This window comes from Schistocerca serialis, chromosome 3 (genome assembly GCF_023864345.2).
Source record: "Schistocerca serialis cubense isolate TAMUIC-IGC-003099 chromosome 3, iqSchSeri2.2, whole genome shotgun sequence".
NCBI classification, from domain to species: domain Eukaryota; kingdom Metazoa; phylum Arthropoda; class Insecta; order Orthoptera; family Acrididae; genus Schistocerca; species Schistocerca serialis.
In genome coordinates, this window is record NC_064640.1 from 979,294,887 (window position 1) to 979,319,053 (window position 24,167).

The 24,167-nt window shown below is 44.4% G+C and overlaps 1 protein-coding gene and 1 non-coding gene across 2 annotated transcripts in view; both read left to right on the forward strand.

Annotated features, from left to right (window-relative positions):
- LOC126471420 (neurogenic locus Notch protein) overlaps positions 1-24,167 on the forward strand; it is a 381,291-nt gene that overhangs the window by 268,652 nt on the left and 88,472 nt on the right. The gene's annotated exons all lie outside the window — the stretch shown is intronic.
- On the forward strand, positions 16,911-16,985 carry Trnat-ugu (transfer RNA threonine (anticodon UGU)). Its single transcript has one exon. It is a non-coding gene; the product is annotated as a tRNA-Thr (tRNA).

A 24,167-nucleotide genomic window follows, 5' to 3' on the forward strand; every position in this document is an offset into this window, starting at 1 on the left:
TTTCCTTGCAGAAGACGTTAGGGTCGTTGTATGCGTGCCTGTTGTTCTCAAAGCGAACAGCAACGTTGTCATTTCCGCTGAGCTTACAATTCACGTAACACAGCAAAGCTTCGACCACTTAGTAAGTATTTCTCACGCCAATAAATGTATATGCCTTAGTGGACTTTGTTCAGATTTTCATCGGATCGTAAGTTCTTTCGTCGCCAGGGGTCTGTAACCTATATTCCATGACAGCCGAGCAGATTTGACAAAAAAATGGTTCAAATGGCTCTGAGCACTATGGGACTCAACTGCTGAGGTCATAAGTCCCCTAGAACTTAGAACTACTTAAACCTAACTAACCTAAGGACATCACACACATCCATGCCCGAGGCAGGATTCGAACCCGCGACCGTAGCGGTCGCGCGGTTCCGGACTGTAGCGCCTAGAACCGCTTGGCCACTCCGGCCGGCGCAGATTTGACAATTTTCGGATGTTTCTGTTATGTCTGTATTTCCTTTTCATAAACTCGAGAAGGTATCTGCAAACATTTAACGTGCTATGTGACCAAACATTTAACGTGCTATGTGACCAAACATTTCACTGCCCGTTCAAGGCTTCGGGTTTGTTATATTAAGAAGTTAAAATTACAGGTAAGCTCATTCTGTCTCTTCATAAAAATCAATCCTCGTACCTGTTATTACGATTCTCTTATCGGCATTATAGCTGAAATTCAACGCACAATGTGACATAATGATATCAGAAAAGAAAAACAACGAACTAAAGGTCTGGCCTTCCTACAAGCTTTTCCTTGGTTTCCTGCATTGCTTCAGGTGAATATCGGGACGATTCCATTAACTGCGCCTTGACCATTACATCTTTCCTGAAATGAGCTAGTGCTTCGTGACTTACGAATTCGTTATTGAGACCCCGTAAAAGCATAATAAAATAACGATATAAACATTCTTCAGAGTGCCCTTTTGTTTCCTCAACGTGGCGCTTATTTTAGTGGGCATAGGAATAACGGGCTAGGACAGAATGTTGATACGTCGAAATTAAACTTTGTTGGTAAACTCAGTTTTTCGAAGCAGGCGTTAGCTCACAACCTTTTATTTGTGTATCTGTCTCAGCTGATTGTCAGGTGTTATAATGGTAGACTGCGTGTGGAAATCCATGTGCAGCTTGTTATTTATTGGCTGCACGACGTGGGGACTGCAGCGGCTGCGCGGGAGATAAGCTAGGTTCCCACGGTGCTTTCCCCCTCCCCCTCTATCTCTTATCACGCGCCATCCTTGCAGACCGCCCGGGAGAGAACACGTACTCTCGCTTGCTAGCATGGACCCGCTGACCTCCCTAAACGTGCAGAGAGATGTACTAACCCTTACGTTACTGATTATGAAGAGCCAAACAAGTGGTACACCTGCCTAATATCGTGTAGCCCCCCCCCCCCTCCCCCGCCGCGAGCACGCTGAAGTGCCGCAACACGACGTGGCAGGGACTCGACTAATGTCTGGAGTAGTGCTGGAGGGAACTGACACCATAAACCCTGCAGGGCTGTCCATAAATCCGTAAGAGTACGAGGGGGTGGAGTTCTCTTCTGAACAGCACGTTGCAAGGCGTCCCAGATACGCTGAATAATATCCATGTTTGAGAAGTTTGGTGGCCAGCGGAAGTGTTTAAACTCAGAACTGTGTTCCTGGAGCCACTCTGTAGCAATTCTGTACCTGTGGAGTGTCGCATGGTCCTGCTGGAATTGCCCAAGTCCGTCGGAATGGACAATGGACGTGGATGGATGCTGGTGATTTGACAGAATGCTTACATACGTGTCACCTGTCAAAGTCGTATCTAGACGTATCAGGGGTCCCATATATTCCAGGTGCACACGCTCCACACCATTACGGAGCCTCTACCAACTTGAACAGCCCTCTGCTGACATGCAGGGTCCATAGATTCATGAGGCTGTCTCCATACTCGATATAATTTGAAACGAGACTCGTCCGACCAGTCAACATGTTTCCAGTTATCAGTAGTCGACTGTCGGTGTTGATGGACCCAGTCAAGGCGTAAAGCTTTGTCGTGCAGTCATCAATAATGCATGAGTGGGCCTTCGGCTCCGAAAGCCCATATCGGCGATGTTTCGTTGAATGGTTTGCACGCTGACACTTGTTGATGACCCAGTACTGAGATCTGCAGCAGTGTGCGGAAGGGTTGCACTTCTGTCACGTTGAACGATTCTCTTCAGTCGTCGTTCGAGCCCTTCTTGGAGGATCTTTTTCCTGTCACAGCGATGTCGGAGATTTGATGATTTACCTGATTCCTGATATTCACGGTACACTCGCGAAATGGTCGTATGAGAAAATCCCCACTTCATCGCTACCTCTGAGATGTTTTGTTCCATCGCGCGTGCGCCGACTAGAACACCACGTGCAAACTCTCTCAATTCTTGATAAGCTGCCATTGTAGAAGCAATAACCGATCTAACAACTGCGGCAGACACTTGTTGTCTTATCTAGACGCAGTGCCGTATTCTGCCTGTTTACAAACCTCCGTATTTGAATACGCATACCTATACCAGTTTCTTTGGCGCTTCATTGTATATAAACTCGACAAAATCGAATTCATACAGCACCTGAAATATTTATTCCAATGCATGTATTCAACGCCTCAGAACAAAGATCTCCAAAATCCTTTAAAACTCATTCTGTAATAATGTTGTTATGATGTATATTCTTCGCACTTTTAAGGCTTCTTTTCTGCTGTATGATCTTGGTACCGAATAGTTTCCAGACGCCATGTTTGTTTTCAAAACATGACAGTATACATGTGTTGTGTTATGACAATGAAAGGAACCTGTGACTACTGTAGGTACTCTTGTGCTTATTTTATTTTTACCGTTAGATATACGTTTAGTTTGTGAAAAAACAGAGAACCATGTTTTGAAATAGTGTTTTGTTTCTTCACTAGACGGTGCCATAAGTTCCTCCAAAAATCGTAACACAACGCATACATACATGTCATTATAACAAATGGAAAACCACTCGATGATGGAGTTTCAAGCGTTTGAAACGCGTCGTGGAGATAAACAGTGATTGGTATCAGTAAACTTGTTGTTTCGTTTGATGTCGATAACAGTCACGGTAAAGTGTGACCTAAAATGCTCGCATAAAGATTAAATGTGTTGTGGTATTGATGTTATAATTTTTTCCATAATTGCCATCCTGATCAAATCATTCTACAGTTACAAATTTAAGTCGAAAATCTTAAGTTCACATGAAAACAGCTATCTAGATTTTCAAAATCGGTCACTCTAAATCCCTTCTGGTGGTGAAAGTGTATTATTTATCACAAAGGAAGACAGTATTTGACATTTTAGTTTTGAAATGTCGGGAAAATTGAATTTAATCAGGAAAGGTGTAACTAACATAAGCCGGGTGCGACTTCTCGAGGTGCGACATCATCCCAGAGACGCCTCGATTGATTCGAGTCAGGAAGCTTAGGGAGGACAATAGAAGTACGTTGTGCTCGCGTATGACGTATTTTCTGGAGACTAGACAATTTCTGTGGAGGAATCGACGTGGTTTCCGGAAACAGCGATCGTCTGCAAGTCAGCTTACTTCGCTCGTTATTGAAATCCATAAGGTGGCAGATAGTGATTACGTGTTTCTAGATTTCCAGAATACATTCGATGCAGTCTAGCACCGTGTTCAAGTAAACTAAACATACTGCCTGACAAAAAAGTTTAAGCACCCAGAATACATAGTCGGACGTCAATGTAACTTCGTGTACGTACACACTATCGGCGGGTATGTAAATGATTAGAGCTGCAATTGTCTGTCACAGACCACGGTCACCAGAGTGCATTAGTGTTGTTATCGAGCGTGGTGGGATATACTAGGGTCGCGAACAGCGTTAAGGTCCCGCAGATGTCACATACTCGTGTCAGACAGTTTTATCAGCAACTGACAGAGTTTAAAAGGGCCACATTGTCGGATTTCATTTGGCCGGCTCGTCAAATCGTTCAATAACCGGATTTGTGGGGCATTCAGATGTGAAAGTGGGCTATGTTGGACTGCCTGAGACCGTGAGGGCAGGCATACTCGACCACTACGAGAGTGGATCGCAGTGATGTGCACCGAGCCGATAGTAACTGCTTCACATTTGCGCGCACCATCCGAGAACAAGTAATGGTCTCCGTCATTCCGCACCACCAGCAGCCAGACTAAGGAGTTGCCGTCCCGTGCGTAGGCTGCCGTTAACAGCACAGCACAACTGCCGCATGGACTGCTAATCGATGGCTCCGCATTGTGTTCAGCGAAAAATCCCGGTTCAGCACTACTCCGGATGACCATCGTCGGCGAGTATGGCGATCACTTGCGACAGCTCCCATTTTTCACGTGTCGGAGAGGCGCAGTGGCGATACTCGTGGCGTCGTGGTAGGAGCAGCCTTCGACAGAATACTCCTCGCCCACACTTGAGGCGTGTGTCTGCAAGATTCTGAGGTACTCCTGTGGCCAGCAAAATCTCCGTACTTGTTCGCGATGCGATATGTAGGGGACCAGCTCCTCCTCAGTGGCAGTATCCGGGATATGAAGGACCAGTTACAGCAGCTGTCCATCAGCGTGCCTCGAGCGAGGACACAATGTCTCTGACACCTTTGCGCGTGCATCCGGACTAGAGGAGGCGCAACGCCTCATCGATGAGTGGGCTCGTACTGCCCAAGTTTCGTGCAAATTGGACACTTATTTTGTAATCGCTGAAATAATATCGTATACCCGTGCAATCCGTGAAGTTTAATTTCGTTTCCTCATCCCCTTCTGGGTGCTTCAGGTTTTTTTAGTGTGTGCTCGCGCTGAAGACTTCCTACTAAGCAGAACCGAGTCGTTCATAACGCGGAGACTCTATCACGAGCTAAGTTAGCGAGCCTCCAGTGTAACTCGAAGTAGTGCGACAGAGCCGCTACTGACCACGATATATGGCTTTGTTGATAATATATTAAGTTGTATGAGGCTCTAACGAAATGCAAAGAAGTGAATCGACCGTCGTAATTCTTTGTTGCCGATCTCAGTTCCCAGTTAATTTGAGTAAAACGTTTTCCGCCCACTTTCACCGTTACAGCCCATTTCTCAAACATCACAAGTACGGAAATGCCATCACCCTTGACACGAAATCCCGTTGTCGTAAGAATTACACTTCAGTCGATTGTAGTTTGTTACACGTGGCACAAACGAATCGTATATTTGTGGACGGCATATTGCCCACGATTTATGCTCGTCATGTCGTTTCAACATGCGACGTACGCTCTGCTGGTGTCATGTGTAGGAGGCGGCCTTAATGATGTGACTCGAGAACGTAAAAACGAGTCAGTCCACGATGGACATTCAGTCTGATACTTCACGGCCGCTTCCTCCACTCTTAATATTCGTGCAATGTAGAGAAATTGTCGACTCACTGCTCTAAATGCGGCCGAATGGGTGACTGAAGAGCAGATACCTCAGAAGATGCCCTCCCCCCCCCCCCCCCCCTCGGAACTTTTACTAGTTATTTTCATGTCCCTTCATCGACTGGACATCACAAATCGGTTCCTCGTAGGCGTTCCATATTGTTGTGCTCGTTGCAGGAATACTAGTAACGTGTTTGGCAGAGAAGCTGAAGCGTCCAGCTGTCGCGATTCTTTTCTTCTCGCAGTTTTATGGGCGCGCGCGCACACAGCTTGCGTCGAGTCCACGAGCCCCTCCTCACCTCCGTGAATTTGGCCAGCCACACTTACGGAATACGACGGTTTCTGTAAACGATTTCGGGATGATGCTTCCAGTAAGACTTCATTTATTACTTCCCCGTACTTGCGTAGGTTGAGATCGTTTCTAGCGATTACATTGCCAACGAGGCGGTAAAAGTTTCTCGTTTAGTTTTTCCTTTCATCTGTGTGATTTTGATGCTATTTACCCATGCGGAGAAAAAAATATCGTATAGTGAAGCACATTTAACGAACAGTAATTTGGAATTAGTTTTCCGATGCCCTCTAGTATACGATAACGATGCATTAAATGCGTAATGTGGCCAAGGAGTATGTACTATAGGTTTCATTAATTGTCGCTGGCGCGGGATTCGCGTAAAGAGTTGATTTTCGGGCATGAAGAGGTCAATAGAAGTGAGGAAAGAGGTGCTTATCTCACAGAGATACTGAACGTCTAGCACTGTAGTGATGTTACGAAAAGAGGAAAGAAATTGATAACTGAGCCACAAAGATTTGCTGGCATAACAGCAGTGCGGTACGATGATGAAAAGAGGGAACCTAATAAACTTATTCGTTCTTACGTGATCTAGTCCATTTTTCTGATCTGTTGTATGCAACATACTTAAAGAAAAACTGTTATACTGGCGTACATTCAGCAACAACTCACAATCATAGCTGCTACAGTTTTCAAAGTTTTATGAACAGTAGTTCATAGACACACAGGTAAACGGAAGAAAGAAACAAACTAAAAACAAAGGAAAACTGGTACAAAACACGTGCATTGCGCCCATTCTGGTAAAGGATATTTCTTTAAGGATATGATTTGCGTATTCTTGTCACTTGGATGTAACAGGTATTAACACTTCAGTAGGGTGTGTGGGCGTGCTCACTACACGTACAAATATATCTACACTATGTGATCAAAAGTATCCGGACACGCCCAAAAACATACGTGTTTCATATTAGGTGCATTGTTCTGCCACCTACTACCAGGTACTCCGTATCAGCGACCTCAGTAGTCATTAGACATCGTGAGAGAGCAGAATAGGGCGCTCGACGGAACTCACGGACTTCGAATGTGGTCAGGTGATTGGGTGTCACTCGTGTCATACGACTGTACGCGAAATTTCCACACTCCTAAACATCCCTATGTCCACTGTTTCCAATGTGATAGTGAAGTGGAAACGTGAAGGTACACGTACAGCACAAAAGCGTACAGGCCGACCTCGTCTGGTGACTGACACAGACCGGCGACAGTTGAAGATGGTCGTAATGTGTAATAGGCAGACATCTATCCAGATCATCACACAGGAATTCCAAACTGCATCAGGATCCACTGCATGTATTGTGACAGTTAGGCGGGAGGTGAGAAAACTTGGATTTCATGGTCGAGAGGCTGCCGGTAAATGCCAAACGACGCCTCGCTTGGTGTAAGGAGCGTAAACACTGGACGATTGAACAGTGGAAAAGCGTTGTGTGGAGTGACGAATCACGGTACACAGTGCGGCGATCCGATGGCGGGGTGTGGGTACGGCGAATGTCCGATGAACGACGTCTACCAGCGTGTGTATGCCAATAGTAAAATTCGGAGGCGTTGGTGTTATGGTGTGGTGGTGTTTTGTTGTTTCGCATGGCAGTATCACAGCACATTCATACATTGATGTTTTAAGCACCTTCTTGCTCCCACTGTTGAAGAGCAATCCGGAATGGCGATTGCCTCTTTCAACACGATTGAGCACCTGTTCATAATACACGGCTATGGCGGAAAATGTCTTATGGACCAAAACAGGAAAAAATTTTCAAATAATCATGGGCTCTAAAATGGATACCTTAAGAGCTGTGTGCACTTGTTCTGTGGAAGAGAGGTGTTTCGCAGTAGCACAGATGAAAAAGTGCTCATAGCACCTAAGGTATGCACTTTAGAGCCTACGGTCAGAAGACATTTTGTTCAGGTTTTAGTACATATTACCTCCTACCGTAATATGGAAAGCAAAGTGCGTGCAGTAACAGATGTTCACTCTCAAAGGTAACAGAACAATTTTCGGCTTAATTTTCGACTCCGTCGTTTCCGGGCCAGGGTATCGTACCTCAAATTGATACATCAAAACGGAAAGTTTGTCATCACGAAATCACCCCGTATAGCTCCTAAGAACCATTATTAGCGTTTATATGTAAAAGATATCACACCATTACGTCTACAGATCCCCATTTATTGCCAGTCCCTGCACGAGGTGTTTATTTTTCCACATTCGTGGATTTCCCGACTAGATTTTCTACGAGAGCCATTTCGTGATTAGGCGGCGAGTCGAAGTGACGGAGCAGTTGGCCACGTGGTGCGCGCCGCTGTGAGAAAGGCGCGCTCGCAGCCAGATCCGGCACCGGCACCGTTCAAGGACAACGCCTCCCGCCGGCAGCGCCCGGCAGCCATTCACACAGCACGTACAGCCCGCCGCGCCGGAAGGAAACGATATGTACACCAAATGTTCGGCGCTCTCTTGTTTATCTGCTCGTCACCTCGCCGGGTTCCCCCAATCGATGTTTTGGGTGAGGGGGGGCCAAACAGCGAGGTCATCGGATTAGGTAAGGAAGTTGGTCGTGCCCTTTTAAAGGAACCGTCCCGGCATTAGCCTGGAACGATTTAAGGAAAGCACGGAAAACCCAAATCAGGATTGTCGAACGCGCGTTTGAACCGTCGTCCTGCCGAATGCGATTCCAGTGTGCTAACCACTGCGTCACCTCGCACGGTGCCAATCGATGATAATACCATTGTGTTACGTTACACATTTACAAGTTCGTCTTCTTCCGTACCACCCGTGACTTGGCTAACAGCGCTCTCGCCGTCTTATGTGCTCTTATCTACACGTCAACCGAAGCTGTAACACACCTAGGCTTAATTTATGTGGTCTCCCAAATCCAGTTTTCAATAAAGCGATTTTTCAGTACCGTTTCTGGTTGCTCACGTACACATTCCATTACGTACTTTGGAAATTGTGGCTATTACAGTCAGATTTATCTCCCACAATCGGTACTCGGGCCCGCGTAAACACGCCACCGAGTTTCTGCCTTCAGTACGTTATCAGGTTGGTTATTACATTTTGGTTCGCTGATCAACGTTGATAACTTACTTGGTGTGGACAGAAGAAAAAATAAGAGCATAGGACTAACCGCAGGTTCCCTTTATTTAATTCGACTATATTTTGTCTTTATTATACGGAAAGAGAGGTGCAAAAGCTGATACACTTGCTGAGTTGGAAAATTCGTACAGACTGGCAAAAGCCCCACATTCTCTACAGCTGACTAATTTACTAATTGCTGTACCCTCTCTCTCTCTCTCTCTCTCTCTCTCTCTTTCTCTCTCTTTCTCTCTCTCGTTGTGGTAAAGGCTATCACTCACAATCAGTTATTAGTGACAAGAAATTCGCTGGTTCTGCGCAGTCTAGGGAACCTAGTAAAACATATACGTTGTTTATCGTAGGTAAGGTTTTTAATCAACTCTTCTCGAACACTTTCCGTATTTAGAGTCCACCGAATACCGAAAGGAAATCCCTGCTGTATCTTTAATAAAAATATTACGAAGATACTGATAGCCTCGCTTCCTCATGCTGGCGATATAGAAATAATTTGCCTTAGAGAGATCAATTTGTGTAAAACAACTGACGCTCGGACATCCGATACACGATCAGCTATAACAATTGTGTCAGGCTTAGCATAAACCCTTTAAATACCAGTGGTTTGTGCCTTAAACCACGATTTTTAAGTGCCAGTGCTTTTCGCCTGAAACCACTGGTTCTATTGCAAAAGACCCACGTCTAGTATTACGCGGAGCTACTTTTAATGCATCGCAGCAGTGACTTCTAGTCTTCAAAGGTTCAAATGGCTCTGAACTATGGGACTTAACAGCTGACGTCATCTGTCCCCTAGAACTTAGAACTACTTTAACCTAACTAACCTAAGGACATCACACACATCCATGCCCGAGGCAGGATTCGAACCTGCGACCGTAGCGGTCGCGCAGTTCCAGACTGAAGCGCCTAGAACCGCTCGGCCACACCGGCCGCCACCTTCAAAGCAAAACTCGTTGTACAGATTGTGCTATTTGATTGTAGCAAAATGTTCAAATGTGTGTGTATCCCTAAGTGACCAAACTTCTGAAGTTTCAAACCTCCGACGGGAGGGGCCGCACAATCCGTGAGATGGCGCCTCTAACCGCGCGGCCATTCCGTACGGCTTCATTGTAGGAGATTGACACCTGTTTGTTTTATAGTCATCATACTGAGGATGTCATAGAGAGTGAAAGTAAAATTATCGTAAGTTATTGCAACGTAAATGAATCAATACTTCTGGTTTAAATTTATTAAAGTTTAAACCCGATTTTCCTTCTTATTTAGGACTAAAATTTGCAGTAGGCGTTATGAGTTCTGGAAGTTTCGTGATGTGTCTAGGAAAAATAAGAAAATGATTTCAAATAGATCTCATGAAATGAGTAGTGATTGAAAACTATGTTCCAAATTGAAACCATAACCTTGGAACAGTTCATTGTTTACTTTTGCCAGTTTCTTCTTGTGTTCTTATTGTTTGCCTACTATGACATTAAATGGTGATTTTGCAAGAAAAAGTTTAAAATTAATTTTGTTTTACTTTGAACGTTTTACGTTAAACAAGGTAGCGAAAATCTGTTTCCATTTCTAACATTAACCACAAAGAGATATAGAGATACAAATGGTTTGTCTGTTCCTTTGTTTATAACCCAAGAGTGACCGCCGTGTAACTGGACTGCACGCGAAACCTGTAAACAGTCCTTTTCTGGTGGTCTTAACTAGTGATTGAATACGTAGTGCATACTGCCCCAAAGTTCACAGTTCGTCTGTACACTTGTAACTGAGCGTGACGTGGAAAATTTGAAACAAATTAGGGGGCCCAACTAGTGTCATAAGCCAATTTAGACCGTCATAGCAGCTAAACATTTTTGCTGAGAAGCTATAGAGGCTGCATACCAGCTTTGGACCAGTCTACATTTCTCTGAGACAGGCCTCTTATAATCTGCTAGAACGAGAGATGTGATACACAGAAGAGGCTCCTGCCTGCAGATTGCCGGTACGGCCCACGTCGTGCGCTCAGGGTCCACCGTGCAATTTACATCGCCGTGCCGCATCGCCGGCCACGCTCTCCTCCGCCTGCCGCGGTCTGCCCACTAGCAGATAATCAGTTCTATGTACTGCTCGCAACTAGGTATACTGAAAATGAGGTTTGCTTATTTGTTGTACAAAAGTCACGGGATACCTCCTCATATGGTTGCCTGGCGTAGTGCAGCAACTCGACGTGCCGTGGAGTAGACAAGTCGTCGGAAGTCCCCTGCAGAGATACTGAGCCGTGCCGCCTCGTAGCCGCTCATAATTGCGAAAGTGTTGCCGGTGCAGCATTTTGTGCACGAACTGAATGTTCGATGGTACTCGTGTCGGGTGATCTGGGTGGCCAAATAATTCGCTCCAACCGTCCATAACGTTCTTCAAATGAATCGCCGGTGAATGACATCGTTGTTTGGGAACATAAAGTATGGCTGCAAATTGTCTGAGAGTAGCCGAACATAGCCATTTGCAGTCAATGATTGGTTCACTTCGACTGGGTTCATTCCGTGCAAACACGGCCCCCTCTTGTGGACAACCTGGGTCCATGGCTTCGTCGGGCCTGCACCACACTCGGTCCCTACCATCAGCTCTTATCAGCTGAAATCGGGATTCATCTGATCAGGCCACGGTTTTCCAGGCGTCTAGGGTTCGACCAATATGGTCACGAGCCCAGGAAAGGCGCTGTCGTTCTGTTAGCAAAAGCACTCGCGTCGGTCGTCCTAATTTCGCCGCACTGCCGTAACGGACAGGTCCCACATTGATTTCTGCGGTTATTTCACGCAGTGCTGCTTGTTTGTTAGCACTGACAACTCTACGCAAACGCCGCTGCTCTCGGTCGTTAAGTGAAAGCCGTCGGCCACTACGTTGTCCGTGGTGAGAGTTAATACCTGAAATTTGGCATTCTCGGCATACCCTTGACACTGTGATTCTCGGAATACCGAATTCCGTAACGATGTCCGAAATGGAATGTCCGATGCGTCTAGCTCCAACTACCATTCCGCGTTGAAAGTCTGTTAGTTCCCGTCACGCGGCCATAATCACGCCGGACCACCTTTCCCATCAATCACCTAACAAGGGAACCTCCCCATCGCACCCCCCTCAGATTTAGTTTTAAGTTGGCACAGTTGATAGGCCTTGATAAACTGAACACAGATCAATCGAGAAAACAGGAAGAAGTTGTGTGGAACTGTGAAGAAATAAGAAAAATATACTAACTGAGTAGTCCATGGGTCAAATAGCCACATCATAGACAATGATAGCTCAGGAGCGCCGTGGTCCCGTGGTAGCGTGAGCAGCTACAGAACGAGAGGTCCTTGGTTCAAGTCTTCCCTAGAGTGAAAATTTTATTTTCTTTATTTTTGCATAGTTATTATCTGTCCGTTCGTTCATTGACGTCTCTGTTCACTGTAATAAGTTTAGTGTCTCTGTTTTGCGACCACATCGCAAAACCGTGTGATTAGTAGACGAAAGGACGTGCCTCTCCAATGGGAACCGAAAACATTTGATCGGAAGGTCATAGGTCAACCGATTCCTCCACAGGAAAACACATCTGATATATTCTATACGACACTGGTGACGGCATGTGCGTCACATGACAGGAATATGTTGTCGACCCACCTAACTTGTACGCTTGGCGAATGGGTGAAAAGATTCTTCTACCTTGCCCGATTTAGGTTTTCTTGTGGATGTGATAATCACTCCCAAAAAAGTGATGAAAACATAAGAGTTTGTCACATAAACTGAAAATAAAAACTTAAATTTCTCACTCGATGGAAGATTTGAACCAAGGACCTTTTGTTCCTGAGCTGCTCACGTTACCACGAGACCACGGCGCTCCTGCGTTCCCAGGGTCCTTGATGTTGCATATCTTCCCATGGACTACTCAGTTTGTATATTTTGCTTATTGTTTCACAGTTCCACACAACTTCTTCCTGTTTTCTCAATTGATCTGTTTTCAGATTTTCAAGGCCTACCCACAGTGCCAACTTATAACTAAATCTGAAGGGGGTGCGATGGGGAGGTTCCCTTGTAAGTAAAAATGGTAGCTCCGCAATGCACTGCCCTTCTGCAGCTTGTGTACGTGATACTACTGCCATCTGTATGTGTGCATCCCTTTGCTATGGCTTTTTGTCACCTCATTGTAAACCGGATAAAAATCATGCTGTAATCGACAGTCCGTCCGCAGTGACGTGAAAGGGTGCGGTTTGAACATCACACAGATAATGGTAATTTTTATTTTCTCGTCTCTACAAAATTTGACTAATAAAATCTTAAATTTGAATCAATTATATGCGAAACAGAGGTCGGCGATAAAAAAGAATGACCGCTGATTCATAAAAGGGTTAAAATAGTGGCGTAGCTGATGTCGATACTATAGTATGTCATAAAGGACACACAACAACGGTCAGGGTCCGAATACGTGTAAATTGAGTCGAAGTTACAATTTAGAGAAAAACTTGTAGCATCAATAAGTGCGGATCTCAGAAGCTAGTGTTTTTATAGTTCGATGCAAATTGCGAATAAATATGTAGTCAGAGTAACGCAACAATGGTCTCGTTGGCGGAACTTTAATGCTGCTATTCTGTTTAGTCCGATAGTTGACACTTCACTCCCTACACCTTCTTAGTTCCTCAAATCATACAGGCCTATTGTCCGCCTTTAGCGTTGGGCGACAAGAAACCGTCAGTTAACTTGCGAGATGGTCCGCCTGTGTACACTACTACTCTGCTATAGGGCACTTCCGATGGCCCATTTAGTTACTGCCGGTCGCAGCGAACAAAAATGCGTCGGAACATGTTTGTCCGAGGCGCCGCAAACAGCCGATTTGGCAACACCGTAGCGGCGCGTGACGAACGTAAAACAAAAACTTGTTTTAATCGGAGTGTAAGAACTATAGCGGATGCTAATCTTGCACGCTGCCACCGTACGGCTGGAAACCGCGACTACCACACTCTTAATTCACGAGGAGTGGGGCTCAAGTCCGTGTCCGGCCATCCTAAGTTTGGTATTCCGCGATGTCCCGAAATCAGTGAAGGCGAATACCAGAACGATGTTCCAAACAGGCCACGGTCGCGTCTCTTCTCTATAGTTGTGACACCCACCGTGCACGAACTGTCAAACATCTCTCACTAACCATTTGAGTGTTTTGGATTCTTTAGTTATTACTGATGCCTGAAGAATAAAGGTCGAAATGACACAACAGCTAACATCAAGAAATATTGGGAATGAGGTGAGTGGAAGGAGATCCATGGATACGGGGTGCGGTGAATCAGGGAGTGGTGGTCTGCAGCGAACGAACGCCCACTAGATCGTCCTGCGCGACATGGACACAATTCTAGGTTAAATCTACTTCGCAAATTCGGAATGCGGCGGCACTAAGTCGGGTGGTAACGTCGGAACGAATTTAGAACCGTTTCAGAAACGCAGTTTTAGGGAATTGAATTACATCACTGTGTAAGTGCTGCGCATTTCAGATATTAAGTTCTCCACCTGGACCGTTATAAAGTGTGTTTATTCCTTTGTGAATAAATACTTCTATTGACAGTACAGGAGAAAAATGTTACCATTTCTACAACAAGGCAACATTGTGGACGCAAGCAAACAGAAAATACTGCGTTTTAGTTATTAATTAGCGATTAGGAATATAATTCCCGATGAAAAAAGGCTTATTCCTAAGTTTATAACATTGTGAGCCCTATCAGTAACATCTGTTATCGATTCTTGGTATCACATCATGTTTAACCTCTTATTCCGAAAACAGTTGGTGTAGCCGACGATATTCTCTCCTGTGTTGAAGTGGCTCATTTAATGCAATATTTTACTTCTCATAATGTAATAATAACCTCACAGATTTGTTTTGCGCATTGAGGTCAATTGCTCACCTTCCCAACTAATGTGATCAGTTTTTTTAAAGAAACATTGCACCATGACCACTCCGTTAAGATAGATAAATTTTAGATTCTTACTGTAACATTAAAATAACGAGAAATATACTAGATGTCCGTCGTGAATACAAGTATGTTCTACATCTACATGCATACTCCCTAAACCACCGTACGGTGCATTACAGAGAGTACCTTGTACCACTACTAGTTTTTTCCTTTCCTGTTCCACTCGCAAATAGAGCGGTGGAAAACGACTATCTGAAAGCCTCCGTAAGATCCCAAATTTCTTGCATCTTATCTTCGTGGCCCTTACGCGAAACGTAGTTTGGTGGCAGTAGAATCGTTTTGCAGTAGGCTTCAAATGCCGGTTCCCTAAATTTGCCTTGTGGAAAGAGCATCGTCTCCCCCCCCCCTCCCCCCCAGGGATTCCTATTTGAGATCACGCAGTATCTCCCTAATACTTGTTGCCGATCGAACCTACCGGTAACAAATCCGACAGCACGCCTCTGAATTGCTTCCTCGAACAGTACTCAAGAATGGATCAACCAGCCTTCTGTAAGCCGTCTCATTTATGGATGAGCTACACTTTCACAAAATTCTCCCAATAAAACGAAGACAAGCACTCGCCTTCCCTTCTACCAACCTGACGTGTTCATTCCATTTCGTATCTCTTTGCAACGTTACGCCTAGATATCTAATCGGAGAGACTGTGTCAAGCTGCACCCTCCAAACGTTGTATTCGAAAGTTACAGGACTCTTTTTCCCTACTCGTCCGCATTTAGAGCAAGCTGCCATTCATTAGATCTGCTAGAACTTTTGTGACAGTCATCTTGTATATTCCAACAGTCGCTCAACAACGACACCTTTCCATAGACCACAGCGTAATCGGCAGGCAGCCGTAAATTCCCGCTCACCCTGTCCGTCAAATCATATATACGTATATATCACACTTCCCTGGGGCACTCCCGAACCTTGTCTCTGATGAACGTCGGTTCACTTTATAAACACGAAGGAAGCAAAGACATTGCGTACAATATAATAAGTGAAAACAGCACATAGCAAAAGAAAAAACCTATCTATTTTGGAGCAAGTCTCTAAGCTTTGTGTCTGTATTTGGTAGCATAGATGTACAGAAATGTAAGTGTAGATATCTCTGACAGTGGGAGATTCATATTTTTCAAGTTTACGTAGCTCAGTACTTTGTACACATTACATCCGTCTGTAAACAATAGTAATAATGACGTTGATAACAATTAACAATAATAAATGATAGTAACAATTTATGGTAAATATGAAGTGGGAGGTGGAGACAATCTCTCTCTCTCTCTCTCTCTCTCTCTCTCTCTCTCTCTCTCTCTAACTCTCTCTCTCTAACTCTCGTGTAAGTAAATTTGATAATAATAAATGCTACTATTAAAAGCAGAGATGAGACTGTTGTAAATGTTGTCATTTGAAATAGACCCAGTGTGTCTTTGTGTAAACATTATTTTTGCTTTTTCGGAATGACTCGGGTTATTTTTCTTTGATGTCTGTATTTTGTAACACTTCGAGGATGTTTAGATCTTAAATGATAATTAATTGAAACCCTCAGGTGCCGACAGCTGTTGTTGATATACCTCGATGGGGACAGTTGAAAATGTGTGTCCCGACCGGGGCTCGAACCCGGGATCTCCTGCTGGCGTGGCAGACGCTCTATCCGTCCGAGCCAGCGAGGACACAGACGAATAGCGTGACTGCAGGGACTTGGCCCTTGCACGCTCCCCGTGAGACCCACATTCCCAAATGTCCACAATCTACATACTTAATGTGCCTAATAGATATTTGCCCATCCACTCATTACTCGCGCCCACTAAGGTGACGATTCCCATAAGAGTTCGGGCAACCCGCGCGCATTCGCACAGACGAAGGTCAATGGCCGGTTAGCCTTTAAATATATATGGCAATAGTAACTGTTCTCGAAAGACCAGATACCATTAAAGGCTACCCGGCCATTGAACTTCGTTTGTGCGATTGCGCACGGGTTGCCCGAACTTCTACAGGAATCGTCACCTTAGTGGGCGCGAGTAATGAGTGGATGGTCAAATATCTATTAGGCACATTACGTATGTAGATTGTGGACAGTTGGGAGTGTGGGTCTCACGGGGAGCGTGCAAGGGACAAGTCCCTGCAGTCACGCTATTCGTCTGTGTCCTCGCTGGCTCAGATGGATAGAGCGTCTGCCATGTAAGCAGGAGATCCCGGGTTCGAGTCCCGGTCGGGACACACATTTTCAACTGTCCCCATCGCGGTATATCAACAAACAGCTGTCGGCACCTGAGGGTTTAAATTAATTACCATTTATTCTGGAGAAGCTGCACAGTCACCAATGGTATCTGGTCTTTCGAGAACAGTTACTATCTTCATATATGTTTAGATCTTTTTTACTTATTTTCCTGCAGGTGGGTGGCTGCTGCTGATGTATATTTTGTTTCTTAATTGCTGTCATGGTTTCCTTGAATATATCAAATGCTCTATCTGTCTGACCTATGCAGAAACAGTCACAGCCCATACATGAAACTTATATATACCCATGTGGTGTAAGGGTTTCTTACGTTTCCGTTACGACGTTTTTCTGCCCAATCATGTTGTCAATGGTGAAAGATAGTTTAGTTTTGCCTTTGCATTTGAAGACACTGGCAGACTGTACTTAACGTTTGAGAGTGATAGCTGGGCTGCTCTATTGAGCATATACCACAATACTGTCATTCTGTGGGCTGTACGGTGACAAGTGGTGGTGTGAATTGTAGTGTGTGTTGTAATAAGCTTCTGATAAATTACAGAGTAGTGTGTATTAGTTGTTACCATGATGGTCATGTCTAGAAAATTACTTTGTGTTCATCTATGAATTATATAGTTTCATGGAAGCTGTTGAACAACTGGTTTACTTCACTGATGTCATCTTCTGTGCCACTGATTAAAATTGTTGTATCGTCTACATATCTGTAGTAATAAATGGTCAAATGTGTGTGAATTCCAAAGGGACCAAACTGCTGAGGTCGTCGGTCCCTAGACATACACATAAGTAACTTACGCTGAGAGCAATACACACACCCATGCCCGATGGAGGACTCGAACCTCCGGCGGGAGGGGCCGCTCAATCCATGACATGGCGCCTGAAATCGTGCGGCCACTCCGCTCGGCGTAGTAATAAATGTTTTTGAGGGAGTGGTGGTCGGAATTCAGAACTGTCTTCTATGTTGTTTGTAAAAATTACAGCTAGCATTCCTGATACGTTTGATCATTTTGCCACGCCATTGGTCCACTTGTGGAGATTATTGTCGAATTTGAATTAGTTTTGTGAGTGTGTGTGTCCTAGATGGTCAATTAGTTTCATTGTGTGTGTGTGTGTGTGTGTGTGTGTGTGTGTGTGTGTGTGTGTGTGTGTGTGTTTTTCTCTCTTTTTTTGTAGTTTGCCGTTTTCTATCAGTAGTGTAAGATACAGAGGAATAGGTACGATATATCAAATGAGGCAAGTATGCCTCCATCTGAAATTTTTATGTTTTTGACATCTCATGTAATTTCTGTTGTGTTTCTGTGTCTTTTATTATTATTGAATATGTATGTTTTGTTTAGGATTTTGAAGAGCCTTTTGTTGAGTGTCAATATTGAACGGTTCTTACAGTTCACTACAGGTCTGATAGGACTTCAGATTTTGTGGGTTTTTGGTTGTGACCTGAGGGAGGTTACTTGGGAACTCATTGCCACAGTGTTTCCTGTGTCGTGTCTGGAATTGTGAGCAGGAAGTTTATTTTATTTGAAATGTGTTTACTCACCTTTTGGATTCTGGCTGTTGGGTCTTTATGTTTGTGTATTATATTGTTGGCTTGGAAGAACTATTAAAACATTTCTTTCTGTCGATGATTTATAATTCTATTGCTCATGTCAGCTTTTACAATTTTTGCATTATTTGTATTTAATTTAGTCTTTGTTATGTGCAAGGGCTTATTTTCTTGTGTGAAGGGAGTGGATTTATGATCTTTTTCCCAATAATTTCGTCGAATTTTTGAGAATGACTTTAAACTTGTTGTTCCATTTTGATATCAAGAATAGTCACGGTAAAAGTCGTTATAAAGAAATGATACATGTTCGCATTTAAAGTAGAAACGATACACAAAAATTACGGGAAACTACTCTACGAGGGCTTGCTGAAGACTTACGTCGCTACATTTTCATGTGAAACCTCGTAAAGCTTTTTAAATAAAACATACATTCTACATCTTTATTCTTCATGTATACATATTTCTTTATCAACATAGTCATCCCAACGAGAGACCAGTTTGTTGATACCGTAACTGTAGAATGTTTGGTTTTGTTGGGGGAACCACAACCTCATCTCTGCCTGCACCGCTTCAGCACTATCAAAGGGAAGTCCTCGAAGGCGTTCTTTGAAGTTTGGAAACAGATGAAAATCGGATGGCTCCAAGTCCGGAGTGAATGGAGGATGATCAATGAGAGTGAACCCAAGGCGTCGGATTTTTGCAGATATCGCATCGCTCGTGTGTGATCCTAAACAATACTAATGTAGTGTTCGTCGACTTGAAATACACAGTCGTTCTCATAAGTAAAGTCTTTAAGTTTTCTTTCATTTGACCTCCTCCACTTTCGCGTAAATTATCTTCGTAGATCAGTTTTACGACGTTGCCTCTTTGTCTTGTGAGTCCTGTCCCTAGCTGATTCAAGGATTTCCACGTATGGTATAGTAGCTCTTGGCTTGCAGCCAGAGCTTCTTTCAGTTAATGTGTGTCTTTTGACTGCCTCAGTAGCACATTACTGCGTTCTTCAGGCTTGGCGATGAGTGTGGTAGTTTGTTTTGTGAAGCTAGTGCTAGTCCTTGACCCCAGGGTGGGAGGGAGATGTTTTGGAGGGGGGGGGGGAGGGGATATACATACAGGTGCCTCACATCTGTTTCTTCTTCTCTACAGAAAATGGTGATTGTAGCTTATTCATTCAAGGCACCACGGACTCGATTTGTGTGAGCGGATGTTTCTCAGACTCCAACGGTATGCTCTTCAGCAACGATGTACAATGCTAGAGAGCTGTCGAGCATAAAACTGACGCTTCGGTACCCAACTTCAACCAGTCATCTTTCTTAAGTTTTTATTCCTCGCTGTTTTTTTTTCTTCCTGTTCTTGGGTTCAGCTGGTAGGTAATTTTCACTGTGCACTCTACTTTTCGTGCACTGTTTTTAAATCCAAGCTCTCCGCAGTTTTCTCTGAACTCCACTGGAAATGGAAGTCCCCACCTAAGGAAGTTCGGCTGCCGACTTGCAAGACTTTTCGGTTGACGCCACACTGGGCGACTTGCGTGTCTACGATAATGATATTATGATGATGATGATGATAACACAACACCCAGTCCCTAAGCGAAGAATATCTTCCGCCCGGCCGGGATTCAAACCTGGACCCGCTGCATGGCAATCAGACGCACTGACCACTCAGCTAAGGAGGCGGACTGAATTTCATTAAAAGGAGTTTATTCTGTTTAGAAAAAGCAATCGAGTCCGACCGACCTCCGTGTCATTCATCATGTGGATGTGGTATCGAGGTGTGCAGATCCCCGGGTTAGCAGATCTGCTGCGCTCAGGGCTGAGTTTACCCTTCTAGTCCACCCACCAAGGAAAAGTACCGTGCAGTACCCGGATCCCTGTTGTCCACGTCGATCACTCAGCTACCAAAGAGGACCGGTTTAGAAAAACGAAGGCTATATTCGCTAGCTATGGTATGTAAACAAATTTCTGGCATCTCGCTTGGATGTAGTTCGAACTGAAGACGTACGATGTACACCTCTGGTAATGTGCAGTGTTCCTTTTTTGAGGAGCTACTTGGTAAATATCGGAATACTTTGAGTGCAGTGCCCCGATGATTGCGTCAGTGCTGCGGCGACTGTGAGCAGGCAGCAACAGACAACCGTTTACGTTTCTGGACCACTGAAATAATTCTCCCTCTTCGAGGGAAGATAATCCCGAAAAGATGAGGAAGATTGCAGTACGTATGCGAAACATTCGACATCGTTTCCCCTTCTTCCATTCATGAAAAAAAAAGTGTGTGAAATCTTATGGGACTTAACTGCTAAGGTCATCAGTCCCTAAACTTACACACTACTTAACCTAAACTATCCTAAGGACAAACACACACCCCCATGCCCGAGGGAGGGTTCGAACCTCCGCCGGGACCAGCCGCACGGCCCATGACTGCAGCGCCCCCGACCGCTCGGCTAATCCCGCGCGGCCCATTTATGAAACATGTCGGATAGGATAAGCGTAACAGTGCCACGAAATATTCTCTACCGATACCTGGGTGTGTACGTGAATGTAGAATTAAAGTTCCGGAATTTCATTGGCGCGGAAATGCTAGTCCTGGAAAACACTGTTTTTCTTCAGAGGAATCTATCGTCGAAAGAGGAAAATATTTCTGTTTTGGTTGTGAGCACTGGCGAAAAAGACGACGTTATTGTGTGAAACTGAATACAGGACTATAGGTATGTCGAATGTAGCTGCTGTTGACGCCGAAAACATTTACTGCAAAAGAATTGCAAATTGAAGATGGAATTACGCTGGTACGGTAGATTGGAGGACCGTGATCGGAAAACACGAAAGAGGCATTCTGTACCTTAAAGTAGGGCAGATGCAGCGGCCACCGAGCACCGTGCTCTACCTGTTGCTATCGTGCTTTTAAATGTACGATTAATGTTCGTAAATAACACTCTAAAATGCGCTTAACTAGCTGCCGTCGGCCTTTATTTTCCTCATCACGTTTCGATATAGACTATAATGGGCGAGCCAAATCGACTACGTGATCGATTCTCGAGACAAAACGAGTTTCGCTTTGCGCCTTACTATCGGCGAGATCTTTATTGAAATCTGTAACGGTGCCAGAACCATTCTGGTTCTTTTCACTTAATAGTTTTGTTCCTTTCAGAAAGTAAGTGTGTGTGTGTGTGTGTGTGTGTGTGTGTGTGTGTGTGTGTGTGTGTGTGAGGGAGGGATTACGGTGAAGACGAGCGATTCAATCTGCGCTGCGCCGGAAATTAACTGCAGGTGAAATTTTCTCCGGAAGACCAATTCCCATTTGGAGTCCTAGTGTAAGAAAAGCCCTATTGAGATGCGAGACAACAATAAGAAACTTTGCTCTTAAATAAATGAAAGCGGGGAGAAAGTGTCGGCAAAAAGGAGTTGGCGCTGCTTGAGCGCAGCTCACGTGCCGGTTCGATGTCCCCAAGTACGGGCTAAATAACACAGCCTGCCGGCAACAAAGCAATGGCCACCGAAGCATTTTGTAATTCTGTCGGAATCATTGTGTATTACAGCACGGCAGGATATGCGGTGTTGTATTTAAACGATGTCCAAAGGTCGTGCAATGATTCTAGGTAACTCGTTTACACGCCGAATAGAACTGACCTCGTTACTTCATACAGTACTTCTCGTATGCACAGTCTAGAAAATATTCTTTCTGCGACGACGTGATTTAGTAGCGAGCTCATAGCCAGGTATTATAACTTGCCAAGGGGAAAGATAGATAGATAGATAGAGAGAGAGAGAGAGAGAGAGAGAGAGAGAGAGAGAGAGAGTGAGTGTCCTTTCAGGACAAAATCTTGCAGTCCAGTTTCTGTACAAACCGTAAATAAACTTTCGCTCCCTGTGTTTTACTACTACTACTACTACTACTACTACTACTACTACTACCACTACCACCACCACCACCACAACCACCTGTGGACTCGGAAAGATTATATTCCGGTCAACATTGTCAAAAGCTTTCTCCAAGTCTAAAAGTGCTGTAAACGTAGGTTTGACTTTCTTTAACCTGTTTTCTAAGATAATTCGTGGGGTCGTCATCGGTTTTTTGTTCGCATCTCACGTGTCCTGCAGTTACGTGCTTGATTTTAAACCAGGCGTGTCACTTAAGTCTGTGTGTGGCGATCATCTAGTCCGGCCAACTTCTGTCACCGTGTGCAGTGTGGAACAAAATCAATCTCGTTCTTTGATTAAATAAGACCTTTTGTTATGACATCGAAACTACAGAAGCAATAAACTGTCTAGGAGCCTCCGCCTGCAGTCGTTTACAAGTGGTTCAGTACTTTCTATGCGAGCGAGTGAACAGAAACGTCACGTTCACTTTATGAAGATTCCACTCTGCAGCTCAACCACAAACATATTTATCCTATATTCTACTATTATATAAACGATTCTTGCGACTGCTACTGCCGCAAGTTCGAATCCTGCTTCGGGCATCGATGTGTGATGTCCTTAGGTTGGTTAGGTTTAAGTAGTTCTAACTTCTAGGGGACTGATGACCTCAGATGTTAAGTCCTATAGTGCTCAGAGACATTTGAACCATTTCTTATCGTATAGGACACAGTATTTGTTTCTAGACGCATAAGTGTTTCCTGATAAAACTGGCGTACGTAAGGGAATTAAAAAAAAAGGGAAAAGTGCTGCTGTTTAATACGTATACTAAATGTCAAAATAATTCTGTTACGTCAATGTAGAGTTTTTTAAGGGAAATAAAAGTGTACACTATTTTCATATGACAAAAATCTCTTACAGATGTAATTACACATTTGCATGCCAGTAAGTGAAGCTTCAAGTTGCTGCTAAAATTGTTTTGGGAGATAATGCGTGGCATTTTACAGCCATTAGTGAAACTATCCGTGCACAAAAATCCACAGATGATATCTCTATATCCATGTTAGTGTAACACGCTCAAAATGTCAGCAGTTCCATGACAGCTGAAGCTTTACTAATGTGGACGAATAGAAGTCACGAGACTAAATGACGCTCACGAGGAATAGTTTACGATATTTTTTTCGTGGCGGCGGTGAGTGCGCAGACGTGGGAGTTTTAAGTCCAGCCAGTAAGTGTTTCAGCAGGCGAATTACGCTGCGTGTGACAGTTCTGTTTGTGACACGAGAAAAGTACATCTTTTAACATACGCAATCAGTCGTGGAATGTTGTTATATGAGTAAATGCCGCCTAAAGTATATTCACTCGTGCTAAATGATCTCTGATAGACAGCTGGTGACACGTACAGTGTGGATGTAACAAAACTGCACCTCAGTCATATCGGATATCGTACACTCAGCCCTAGCAGCGCTCCTTCCTTTGTGGGGGCAAAGGTCAGTGTTACCCCTGCCTTAGTGAAGAAAGCGCCAGTATGTCACTTCCGTACATAACGGTGCGGTATTTGTATGTGAGGATGATCGGGCTCTGTGAAAGGGCGTGGCATTTCGACGCGTACGGGACATGTTGGTCGAAAAGTGTCACTGGCACTCGGTGATAGAGGCATGGTCGTAACGGACAGTATAACTAACCTATTCGAAACTGGAACTACAAAATGGGTGTAGATTACGAACGCTTCACACTGCACTGAACACGTGAACGCCGCCGCTGGAGTGCTTAATGGAAAA